This window comes from Hyalella azteca, unplaced genomic scaffold (genome assembly GCF_000764305.2).
Source record: "Hyalella azteca isolate HAZT.00-mixed unplaced genomic scaffold, Hazt_2.0.2 contig8720, whole genome shotgun sequence".
Classification (NCBI taxonomy): Eukaryota; Metazoa; Arthropoda; class Malacostraca; order Amphipoda; family Hyalellidae; genus Hyalella; species Hyalella azteca.
This window is the reverse complement of record NW_025938805.1, coordinates 101,962-114,388: the sequence shown is the minus strand read 5'-3', so window position 1 is coordinate 114,388 and position 12,427 is coordinate 101,962.

The window sequence follows — 12,427 nt, the reverse complement described above, 5'->3', positions numbered from 1 at the left end:
TTCTTGTTTTGTTTTCTTCATATTTTTTTCTCATTCCAGTTTTATCTTGAGAAAATTCGCCGACCGAAACTTCTTTTGTGTTTTCTCTTTGCTCCTTGTATTTCTTTCTTTCGTGCTACTAGAATTTCAAGAAAAATTTCTCGAACAACAAAATGTTCAGATGTTATTCCTCAGTTTCTCCTGTTACTTTGGAATTGCTCTCGATTTGGAGTTTTTCTTATATACTTGTTCAAGCCTATATATATAGTCGATATTTTCAAATTTATAAACAACTTAAATTTTTAGTGAATAGTTCTTTAAGATTAACCTTACCTTACAGAACATAAACCGATGAATTCTCTAGCCGGTCAAGTGATAATTAATTAAACAAATTTATTAGTTTCTAAATTACAAATTTCTCCTTTCTTGTGTGTATTTGAATTATTTTTTCTGAAGTGTGCTCTTCGTTAGTTCTCATATTTTTTAATCGTCCATAAAGTTGAATAGATATCCTTTTCAAATTTTCCTCGAAGCAAAAACGTTATGTTTTGCCCAAACGTGAAAACTTCCAGAAGAGAAATTTGTTTGAATGACTTGTTCAGATTTTTGCCAAAGAGTAAATGTATTCATCTACTTTCCGTTGTCTTCCCCGTAATAAATGTATTATGATGCACTAGACGGCATACATATTGGCGTCGTCGAAGCGAAGGCTTCTGTCACAAGCACCACCGTCACTCGTCACCAACACGTCATCCTTCTTTTCCTATCCCCATTGCCACCCTCCATCTCTCCTCTTCGTGTGGGATCTGTTTTCTTTACCTTGGTTTTTCCAAGCATCAATTCCGGAATTCGTAAACTTCACATTTTATAGATAAGATTCGTAAATTTCAATTAGATTAATAATCTTCATCACATGAGGGCTGTTACTTGGTGTGAGGCTACCTCGATTTGTCTTTGATTTTTTTATATTTTTTGAGCTCATACCATTCTGTTATTCCAAGTGGTTTCGTTTCCGTTCACTAATGCCTAGTCGACAGACCGTTTCAGTGCCATGTGGTTTATTCAAAGCTCCTCTTTTGTGAGTTAGAAAAAGCAGTTAAGTGTTTTATTTCTTCTGCCTTCCAAAATTGCCGTCTGAACTTTCGGATTATTTATCAAGAATGAATGCATGAGAGGTATAACTTTGTGATCGACCCAATCAATGGGCCCTGACTGTAGTTTACTGCACGAATGGCTAGTTATGTTAGGAGCTGTTTGCTTTCTATCGAAACTACAGTGATTGATATTTTTTCTGATACCTCAGGATTGAAAGCACACTTTAAAAATTATCAAAAACTTCGACTTTATTTTAGATATTATAAGTTTCGTCTCAATATTTCATTGTTGTCCTAGATAATGTATGCTTTCATGGTTAAGTCTTCTGACCTCGTTGATGTTTTATCGTGAGTTAAATTTGACGCGAAACGCTAACTCACCGAGGTGGTAAACAGGCTCGTAACTCTCGCTTGTTTTTACTGCAGCGTTGGTGCATTTACGACACCTTGCTTTTTGGTCGCTCGTCTTAGATCTAACCTCAGACGGGCCTCGGCTGTGTCCTTTGATGCTTGGCTTACGAGGTTTTTTCAAACAACTTTCTTGTCATCATTTCCTACGTCAAGATCAAAACGGCTCGCTATATAGCTGCTATGCCTCAGTACGCGGCATGAAAGCGGCATGTGATAATACGTATCATGGACTTTAGCGTTCGACGGAGCATGCCGCTGCCTAATCCACCCGGTTCAAATGTACTTAGTTAAATTATAATAAATAGCGTAGAATATTTCTTTTTTGTACGTAAAGAAACTCCATGAGAACTAATCAAATCGATCGTGACGTGTCCAAGTTGAGTCTGCATGCGTGGATCATCGCCAAAAATTACATGACTCGTGAGTGAGGAACTCTTTCTTGCATTGCGACCTCCGTTATTTTCAGAGGGAAAGTTTCCTCCTGTAAATGCCACGTTGGCAGTTACTGCACCCATGGGGTCGCGCAAGTCTATTCTTCTCATTATAAGCTATTGAGAAATGAGCACATTGGGCTTTAAATTGTGTGAACATTACGACCTGTACCCTTGGCCTTTGAATTACTCACTACGGCTCTTCAAAGAGAAGCGATACGCTTTCTTGAACACTTTATTTCTTATATTCATGTGAATTCTTTAGAAAAGGAGATGACTACAGCTGTTTGCTGTGATAATTTGCTTCATTAAATTCTATATTGACCGAAATTAGTAGTAAGAATGTTTTCTAAACGACTCGACGTAATAATTGTTCGAATACTAGTGCGAGTTTTTGATTGCTATAATTTATTTAGCTGGCTGTCCCCTATTGCCTGCATTGTTCCTCTTCTAATCCCCATCGGCGATATGCTTTAGGTAAAAAAATTCCCTATCACATAATTTCGATGAAATGATATTCTGCCTGAATGTACCAAAACAACAATTTATGGAAGTCTTTGTTAATACTACTAATAATACTTTTGTAATAAACCACTCTTAATGCCTTGTAGTTCTTGCTTGCGATTTCCATTCTTAATTTTTGATCACTACTTTATTTTTATTCATTTCCGCTTGGTTGTTGTGCATTGGTGCGTCTGGATGCACTAGCGAGGAACATGCTTATTGGCGTTTGATTTTAAAATATCCGCCATTCTGTTCAGTGACAGACACCGTTTCAGTCGTTAATTATTTTGTCGTGCCTTATATTTTTCCACCCGTTATATCTTAGCTTTTTTACTGACCCTGCCATTCGCCGAAGGATGTTCGAACCGCATTTGAGCGGAAGGTCAACATGATCGTTTTCAATTATGTTGCTGTTGTATTGAATGTGGCTTACCACATTTCTGTTTGCTTATCCCTGCTGTTGCCTTGGTTGCCTACTGCATGTGTTGTGCCAGGCTTGAATATAAATGTCATTTCCCTCGTGAAGATATTGTAGTCTCCCCTCATCCTAGGGGACCTGTGCAGTGTAGTGTGCAGTCCCGATCCATAAATGTCGAATCTTGGGCTCTTCATGTATTGTTCAAGCACTTTATGATGAGAACACATAAAAGAGTCTTTGTTGAACTTGGGCCGCGAGAATCGTGCCAGACAATACGCCTACTATTGAATTTTAATTTGATTGTTTAATTAATTGAAATGAGAAAAGACTTTGTGTAATGTAAAGCGCATCCTTTATATAGAGCTCAATTTAGAACATTTGCGTGAAAAATTTCATGACTTTTGTCTACGATATGCTGTGAGTTTAAGCATAGAATAAAATATAAATGCAAGTGTCTATTTTTTTGTAAGAATCTTGGAAACGAACGAGTGAATGAAGGTATACATGTGGAGGTTACAAAAAAGCGCAAAATTGATAGGAAATGAACGGTCTGACCGGAACTCTTGCCTGACGTAAGAATTATTATTTCTTTTTTTGAGGGTAGTTTGTTCCTTTTGCACATGCCCTCATCTTTTCGGTCATTATACTCGGTTCACTACTGTAGGGCCTTCCTCTTTTAAATATAGTCTTATATGGTCTGCTTAAAATGTCTTCTTAACTAATATTCTTCATCATACTCATCAGATAACCTTAATTATATGTGCATTGCACTTGTCCTCACTTCGAATTATTATTATTTTCTTGACATCGGTCTCAAGCTCGCCGCCACAAAAATTATTTTCATTGTCGGATAAATTATTTAGCGCAATGTTCACGTTTCCCAATTACGAATTAAACAATTCCTGCTGGCTTCGTTATATAAATGTTATAAGTTCAAATGCTATCAAACTCGAAGCTAGAATTAAATGTATCAAACTATTGATCAGTTTCGTATTGAAGTTGTGCGAGATTTTGTCATCCCGGCACTGCCCTTGAACGACCGTCAGGCTTTGCAGCCTTCACGCTCTGCTGCTGTTAGCGGTGTGACGCGCGCTGCTGCTTCCTTCGCTCGTTGCGGCCGTAACACTGCTTGTGTGTAGCTTATTTCCTTCACATAGTCTTGCTTCAACTAATGCTAACTCTGCTTTTATACTAACGTAAAAAATACTATTATATTAAATATAAATAATATATTAAATAACGTATGGCTGTTGCCAATGTCTTCCTGATCTTTTTTTCTTTTGCCAATAATATGTGTTATTCAGCGGCAAAGTTCTCACGTGGCTTAGTTTGCTAGCTACTCGTACTTCAAAGCAACTAATGCCGCAACTGCTTAACGTCGTACCTATATAGTATGCTTGTTGTACAACCCGCGTATTATCTCGGATATCAAGGCTATAGATAACGCGTCAGTTCGAGGAGTGAACTCGACTATCTAAATTGTAAGTTTCTAGAGATAACAATGGATTTGAACTGCAATATTGCGAGAGCTGCTAGGTAGATTTCTTCACTCTTTGGGCGACTCATGAGCGTGCAAAACATTTTCTTTACTTAATCTCCTGGAATAAGCAATAAAATGTTCAATTAGATGATAATCCGCTCGCTCTTCAATGTTTTCGCTAATTTTCTTCACACAATATTACTTGAAAAACTTGCTTCCTTGTGACGTGACCTTGTCGATAACTTGACATTTACCATCCAAGCGAAACCCTCGTTGTTAGTGGTTATTAATGCCTCAATTGTAATCAAGAGCTTGGTTGAAGGTGATTATGCGATCGATCGAACGATCCTCTGTGGCTGCCTGCGTGACGCGCACGATAACGATCTCTTGGTTGGCCTGGCTCGATCGTGACCCCTGCTGGGCCCCACACGCGCTGCACTCCGCTCTCGTGATCTGGGGCCATACTTTCAAAAAAGTTAAGAGATCGTAAGTTCATTAGTCAATCATTGACGGCCTTTCAAGCAAAATGCACCAATCACAGACAAGAAAATAGATCGTAAGTTCATTAGTCAATCATTGACGGCCTTTCAAGCAAAATGCACCAAATATAGACAAGAAAATAAATCGTACGTTCATTAGCCAATCATTGACGGGCTTTCAAGCAAAATCCACCAATCATAGACAAGGAAATAAAGCGTAACTATTTACGTTAACTTAGCGAGTTTTAAAAGTATAGCCCCAGGAGGTGCGCGATCAGCTGATAAGCTCATGCCTGCTCTGTTTGTTTCTACACGAAATATTCCTTATGTTTTTCTGGAGTATTTATGATGTGTAGCCAAGTGTTTTATTTATTTTGTTACTGCCTGTTCCTGTTTGTGTGATGGTGTTTTGAATTCCTGTGTTGGTTAATGCGGACTTACGTGGTTACAGCTCTGTATAATATTGTCTATCCATGTTCCTCTCCACGCATCTCGTAAATAATTATGCCGCAAATTTCATTGGTACGTTCATGAATTCGCATACTTTATTAGAAGTATGAGAAATGTGAATCTTCTCTTGTTCAATTAGATGAAATTTTTAGCTCCTGCATATTGTTTATTGGGGTGATTATTCCGTGGACTTACTTGCCATTAAATAGCATTGATGTCACAGAGCTCATTTCAGTTGCTGATTACTAGCATGGCTCCTATTATTCGTAATTTTCACATCTATGTGCTGCATGTTTGCAATGTCAATCTGAATCGAACAAGACAAGGGAAATTCTCATATTTAACAGCCGTTTGAACGTCGAGAAATGACTTGGAATAAAATTTGACGAACACTCAACATTCATTTTGTAAATATTCTCGAAATTTTTTCAATTAAACTTCTAAGCAATGTCAAATTAAATATCAAGTCCTCACTTTTCCATTGAATGTATTCACATTCAAATGGTACATTCTGGTAACTACTGCACACTTTTAATGCATTCACATTCAAATGAAAATGGAATGTTGATTGTTCTCAGAACAATGCGTTACAGCAGGTCTTCAAACTGCATGCCACTTCTGCAATGCACACCGTAACAACATGCCAACTGCATTTTCGTTATTGTCGAGTTGCAGTTAACCTATTGATACTTGCCTTCATGTGTTTATTTAGTTTCTTGAGGTATTGACCTGTTTAATTATCCGGCAGGTTGAATGCAAAGCACGCCATCACTACTGTACAGTGTATAGTCTCATGTGGTCGACACGGTACTAGCTTTTTTCCTGTGCCTAGTTCAGTTTGTTGCGAGTTAGCGCTGACGCGAGTGGCAATATTTCAGAGCAGTTTGGGCAGCACAGGAAACTACCCTGATAGTCCCAACAAAGCTTCTCTGTTTGGGGGCGTTGGCTTCGTCACAAGCTGCTTCTAAACAACCGTTAAAGCAAACAAATATTTGGTCGCCCCTGGTGCCGCCATAACAATTAAAAACTCCGCTTGACACCGTCGTTCCGCTTCAGGAAAATGTCTACATTAGGTAGCAGTCGTTTCTACGTGTTGATGATTTGCGTGGTTTTGCTGTATTTTTATATTTATAGTAAAGTGTCCCTTTGGCTTTATTATGACTTTAAATGTTAGGCTTTATCATGGATAATTTTGTTGCTCTTAGAATACTACAGTAGACGCTGGCCGCACTGGCATTGACTGAAAAATTTAAATTATTCTATGATATTTCAACACGTAACTGTGATCAATAACAAAATTTGCTTAAAGAATAAAACTAACTTTGGAGAGTTGTTATAGTGTTGATTCTTACGAACTGTAGTAGTTGCAATAAAAAATTTGACTTGTTTTATTCATGGCTCAAGATCATGCTGTTCCGAGTCAAAGGAAAATGAGCTCTTGTTTCTTCAATGCCTAGATATTTTCGCAAAACTTGTTTGGCAGAGACGCTTTGTGTTTATTGAAATTTTCGACTTTAATTAGTTACAACTATAGTTTAGAGAAAGATAGAGTTTTAATTAGTTACGTTCATAATTTATGTTCATAGTTGAGCAAGAGAATTTCTAATTGATCCATTTCTACACATTCGACACGGTAAGGAGACGATATAGGAAAGTAAGCTCTGGAATTTTAGGTTATGCCGAAGTTACGGTACTGCAGCTTGAATAAGTGGTCTGCTAGACTGCTACCGCACCCGTCGGCTCGCCACACCAGTCTCGCCGCTCTCGAGGTGACTCATGCTTCCCGGTCCTGCTCTCTTTCTCCTCCCCCGCCCCACCGTGTCTCTCTCTTTCTCCTCTACACACCTTGTCCCTCTCTTTCTCCTCCCCCGCCCCACTGTGTCTCCTCTCTCTTTCTTCTCTCCGCACCTTGTCCCTCTCTTTCTCCTCCCTACCCCCATCGTGTCTCTTTCGCCTCTCCACACCTTGGATTCTCGCTCATATCCTCTCCAACGTCTCCAGTGTTTCGCTTCACTGGGCTTCCATTCTTTCAACCTTCTACCTGACTCTTTTCACGCCTCCAATTTTTTTTGGTTAGTAGAGAATTTTTTCTGTACACTTAACTCAGAACTCGTTGCTCCTGTTCCGCTGCTTGCGCAATTTCTCTTGGTACCTTTTTCTTGCTAATGATTTTCTCACGTTGTGTTTCTCTTGTGAAGACAAGAATTTTCTTCCTCGAGTTGCCGGTTTCTTTTTCTAGGAACCATCAAGAGATTGTTTCAGCTTTTATCATGTACCGGCACCTTCATAGATATTTGCCAAATCATTTCTGTTTACAAATTATTATGGTCCAAAATTTTTCAACCATATCGCTAAAAGACAAAAAATTGATCACTTCGTTTGGTCTTGTTCCACGTTGTGCTTGTAGATTTTTTCTGGTAACTACTGGACACTAGGACAATTGCCGTTCGAGGTGAGGCAATTGAAAAAAATCGCTATTTATAGAGACTGAACCCTGAATGTGCGTGGAAATTACGGAAAGTAAGAAAGTTTCTTTGTGTGGTCAGTTGAAATAAGCTTGTCTCAGTAGCCTTTGGCTTATAATTTCTTAGAGGTTTCAGTAGTTTCGACGCGTAACCCGATGTTGTAAGGTACGTTTATTTTTTACGATAATATGACCTGTTAAGTCACTGTCGAGCTCTGGAGTTAAGTATCCTTAATTTTTCGATTCATATTATTTTCAAGATTTAACAGTTTAATTTTCATCAGTCAATATTTTTTTAGCATTGAAGAATATATAAAAAAACTTTTCTCTTCCCACCCCACCCCCACGTTCTTCAACTGTTCGAAGATGCTTTCAAATCCATTTGTGTTTTTTACGAGCTGTTTTCTAGGGGTAGGAGCACACTTTCAATTAGTGTTACATCAAATTTCATTGTACAAACCGTGTCTCATTTCTTTGTGTTTCTGTAAAGTTCGAGTTTGTGCGTGCTGCGTGTATCATTTTTCAGAGAACGTTCTTGTCCCCTGACTGTGACTATATGCTCATGAATTATGGCAGCAGCTTTCTCCTTGATTGTTGGCCAGGGTGTGGTGCGGAGACAATGTTTCTATACGCTTGTCATGTGCTCCTCTATGTTCACCATAATAGAAATGTATTTACTCGGTCTATATGGAGCGTTGCTTGCACCGGGGTCGTTGAGTACAGCCGCTCCATAGAAAATCGTCCATTAATCTGATATTATTGCAAAGGAGAACTGAACTTTGAGGGTCCGAATCAATACATACTAAGTATTCATTACTTATCAAGTTGACCAGCGTTACCATTTTATGATAGTTTATTCCCCGTAAATTCATGGTATTTCAACTGTTAGGGATTGATTTTTTGATGAAATTATTGTCTCATATTGTAATACTATACTGTTTTCAAACGGAACTTTTCATTGTAAAATTATTATGCGTTTATTATTTTTTTAACTCATCCAATATTTTTACTAATGCAGGTACATTGATATTCTAGCCTGCTTATCTGATAAAAATGAAATTTCGGAGAAGGCTGGTCTTGCAAATTTGATGCAAGCTATTCATCTCACAAGAGATAAGTTCTCGGTCGATGTCTGCATAAGGAACTGTTCGCCTGATTGTCTGTTGCTTTTGAGTGCTCAATGACTAGGGCCTTGAGTGGCTTCGCTATATAGGGTCAACTTCACCACGGATTGTGGGTGTAGATCGTGCGCGTTATATGGCACCCTGCTTGTGTGCGATCGCGATTTGTCGTATCCTATTTGCAAGTCCACGAACCACGCAGTTGCTGTAGAAATTTTCAAGAATACAATTGAACATTAAATGACCGTGTTATTCATTCCTTGCGCTTATGTTTGGAATCTTGCAGCATTATTCATTTATTGATCATTCAAAACACTCAAAACGAGCGCTCAAAGGAATACAATCGTGACATTTTGATCTTTTCATACATAGTTATACTTATGTCACGAGCGGTCGATTGATAATTTGAGATTCTGTCTCTATACGAGTGTTAACGGCATATGATGACCTTATACTTTTCCTTATTAATCCACTCTGTGAACACTGATAGCATGTTTTATTGTTCCACCTCCAGACATGTACTTGTAAGCATAAGAGGGCGTGCACCTCTTGAATAAAGAGGCCCATCCCCAGTGCCTCTTCTTATTTGGGCAACTCGTGAAGTTTGTCACTCATAAGTCCGCACATCCCTTCTTTTGCGGACTCGTTCGCTCATTCGTCAGTGTCTTCATCCCTATCTGCTGCCGTCATTTCTTGGCATGAGATAAATCTAAGTCACGATATCGTTCCTGAACTCGGAGCATTGGAAACTATGAACAAAACGTAATCTCTTTTGAACATGGCTTACTTCAGTAATACTGTTCGAATGGAGTTTATTTCAAAAACCCGAAATCACGTAATGAGAATGCATTACCAGGTACTTTATCTCTCTTAATTCCATTACTGTTGAATTTTTAAAATCGTTGAACTTTTGTTGAGGTTGTCAAGTGTTTGAGACCTCTTTGTGATAAAATCACAGACGGAACATCCATTGAATGCATTATAGTATTAGCTAACTGCACACATTCGATTTAGTTGCTCCAGACATTGGTCAGCATCGCTAATATGCTCGTCGATGCGGCCCCATTATTCGTGCATCTCCCTCAGCATGTATGGTGGTCGTTTGCTTGTGCTCTATATGCTTAAAATTCCTAAAAATGTATTGCCCATGATCATCCCATATATGAAGCTGTCCGGTGATCTTCTATCATAGCAACTTCATTGCTATAATTATTAAATTTAATATTCATTGAATTTACTCCGAACTAATGAAACTCGTATCGAAATCTACATTCATCAATGAATGTCGAATTATTCTCTCAATGACCTCTAATAGATCATCGTTATTAGCGACTTTATCAGGCGCTGCTCAGAATGGATATTCGCTGCGACATGAGAATTCCGTCCTATCTGAACCCGTGTATCAATTCTAAGCTAAAGCATTTTTGAACCAAAAAAACAATTTTAAACCCACATCTAGAGCCCAAATTTTATTTAGTTAACCCTTTTTCTAAATTTAAAAGAAATTTTGATTTTTAATGTTAATTTAGTATTTTTTATATTTTTTTACCAAAGTTTAAAAATCACTTTAATTTTCGAATCCACCTGTTCAGGTAATTTCGTCGTTGTCGTTTGATATTCCGACAAGTTAAGTATCGTGGATACGTGCCCGGACAGCCCTATAAATGTACCATGCATTGCTGCCTTCAAACAAGCTTTCAAAAACGCTAACTTTCACAAGTATTTAATCCAGTATATTAGTTTGATCGAAGAGGCAGAGAAACCTTTTGTCGGTTGGTTGTGTTGACCTGAGTGTTTGGTATTAAATTTGTTGCATTTGTCTGAGGCCGAATTTCTTAGAATGCGACTTTCATGAGATGGCCAAGCTGTAGCCCCATAAGGTTCGGCCATTGACCGACTTTCTTTCGAATTCTCGAGCTATCTCTTCATGAGCCCGTTTCGCGATGACTCATCATGCTGACTTCGTACTGTAAACCTACGGAATTGAATTTCAATTTGCTCACTCTTTTCTTGATCCCACTTATTACTGAAAGATTATACTACAAACGGAAGATGCTCTCAACTCATTGATTCTGTCTTAAATCTTCTAATCGCTGATCATTTACTTGGAAGACATATTTTATTTTTCATTTTTTGTTTTGTGAGGTATATGTTTCTCACATGACGATTTATCTGTCATGATTTACGAACACTGCTAAGTAACATTGCAATAGACTTCAATTAATAAATGATTTTCCTGACTTATTTTTTTCTTTCTTCATTTGGCGCCGCCTTGTTCTTGAAAATATCCTTTTGAACTCTTCTTTGTCTATTCCTGTTGAAATTTCTACGTCAATTCTGATGTAATGGGGCCATGCAATGTTATTCTTATCGACTCAGAAAGTTTTATAAATTAATCATCGCTGATCGGGTGCATTACATAAACAGCTGTTGCTGCTCCTCTTATGAGGGCACTCAGATGCTGGACGAGAGAGGCAAGGAGTCTGGTTAGTACAGGTCCCGTGTACATGGACATGTAACATGGCTGGCCGGTTGCTCTCTACTGGGACTGCTTAGGTAGTCTGTTCGGCTGGTGTTTTTTAGGTGTTTTTTAGAACATGATGGGTATTTTTTTCTCTCATCTCTTGTGAGATTTTACATAAATCTTTTGAGAATATCAACTAATACCCGTACTTAAGTCTTCGCTCGTGTGTGCTACCAATAGAGTTGAAATTTTGTAATTTAAATAGTGATTTGCTACCAAAATGTAGTATTTATTCTTTTTTATTAGTCCGAATATAAAACTCACCAAGAAGAATATTACAGTGAAGCTTATTTGGCTTATGTCGGACTATGTGGACGACTTTAACTTAATTAACAACGACTGGCGCTGTCTTCGTGTAATATATACGTACTTGTCCACATGAGCCTGAAGTCCATTTAGCGAACTCCGATCGGCCAAGTAAACTGGCTGTATGAAGCTTATAAATCGCGCGAGAACTGGCTAGCTTCATAAAAAAATACCGCCACTTGACCTCAGTCACCGGTCCTCAATACCCAGACATCTGATATATGCGACGATATCAGATGTATCAGATCAAATCTACGACCTGAATTAAGTTTATGAATAATATTTCTTATTTTCTTGAGTATTGTAACTTCAGATCTTCCTCCGAGCTCTAATGTATGAGCGCATCTTGTGAAAGCTTTTAATTCGCATGGTATGTTTCCTATTCAAATGTGTCTGTCTGTTGTCCAACATGTTATCTCAAGTCCGCATGCTTTCTTTCGTTACTGTGCGACATTCTCTGATAACTCCTTGTCATTTTGCTATTACTTGTGCCGGCTGCACATCCACGGTCATGGATAGTCTAATCAGAGGAGGTTGGTATGCCCTGATCGAATTAGTATGCAGGGCAAAGCTCGATAACAACATTCTGTCACTTAAGAGTGCCTTGGTACAGGGAGGGAAAAGGTCTTATCAGTCCCATACGGATGCTTGGATTTATGTTCCATATGCCTCTTATAGTGTTAGGATTTTTAACGTTGTTCGCTGCAAGGCTTGGCCGCCGTTGTCTTTGCAGCTTCCTTGGGATTATTTAATGGTAAGGATTCAA